This window comes from Carlito syrichta, unplaced genomic scaffold (genome assembly GCF_000164805.1).
Source record: "Carlito syrichta isolate Samal-C Ts95f unplaced genomic scaffold, Tarsius_syrichta-2.0.1 Scaffold296499, whole genome shotgun sequence".
NCBI classification, from domain to species: domain Eukaryota; kingdom Metazoa; phylum Chordata; class Mammalia; order Primates; family Tarsiidae; genus Carlito; species Carlito syrichta.
In genome coordinates, this window is record NW_007240595.1 from 71,515 (window position 1) to 72,461 (window position 947).

Below are 947 nucleotides of genomic sequence, written 5' to 3' on the forward strand. Positions count from 1 at the left end.
AAAAAAAAAAAAAAAAACAGAAAAAAAAGGTGGAAGCCAGGCATGGTGGCTCACACCTACAATCCTAGCATTTTGGGAGGCCGAGGTGAGAGGAGTGCCTGAGTCAACGGGTTCGAGACCAGTCTGGGCAACTTGGTGAGACCTCATCTCTACAACAAAAGTCAAAAAATTAGCCAGGTGCGGTGGCGCGTGCCTATAGTTCCAGCTACTTGGAAGGCTGAGGAAGGATTTCTGGAGCCCAGCAGGTCGAGGCTGTGATGACCGTGAGCGTGCCACTACACTCCAGCCTGGGAGACAGAGACTCTGACTAAAAACCCCAAAACTGTTATTAAAAAAGAAAAGACGGAGCCGCTGTGAAAAAAAATGGGTACTCAAATATCCATAGACAGCCAACTGATGACCAAATTCCCACTCAAAATGCTCAGGATAAAATAAGCTATGCATCTTATCGGTGCTTTCAGGTGATCTTACCACGTATTTTCTTACTAAACACAATTTACATACTCAGCAAGAAAAAATATTAAATATTGCATTGGTTTTTGTCAACTACAACACATGAAATCCTCTAGTAGGATTTAGGACAAAGCTGACCACAACTTCAAAGCTACAATTCCTGGTCACATCCCTACTCGACTGTACCAGCTGATTTAGACACTTCCAAAGCAAAGGCTGAAGCTGACTCTGAACCAATAGTACTCACTCTTCTTTTTTTAAACCTCGTTATAAAGTGGCATAAAAGCAAAAGGGGAGGGGAAAAAATAGGTTCACGTCCCACAAAAAAATGCTACAAAATGACTCAAGGATGTGCTCGCTCTATGGGCAACAGCGGAAAAAGGGGAATGATAAAATCGCCAATTTTTAATACTCGGATGTTAGGCCTCCGCGACCTCCGAAGGGGGAAAAAAAAAAGCATGTCAAGAAAGCAAGAAACCCGTTCACGACCCGGG

General features: G+C 43.5%; 1 protein-coding gene across 3 annotated transcripts in view; it reads right to left on the bottom strand.

Annotated features, from left to right (window-relative positions):
• Positions 1–947, bottom strand: part of ZNF143 (zinc finger protein 143) — a 63,665-nt gene that overhangs the window by 62,492 nt on the left and 226 nt on the right. The window lies entirely within an intron of this gene.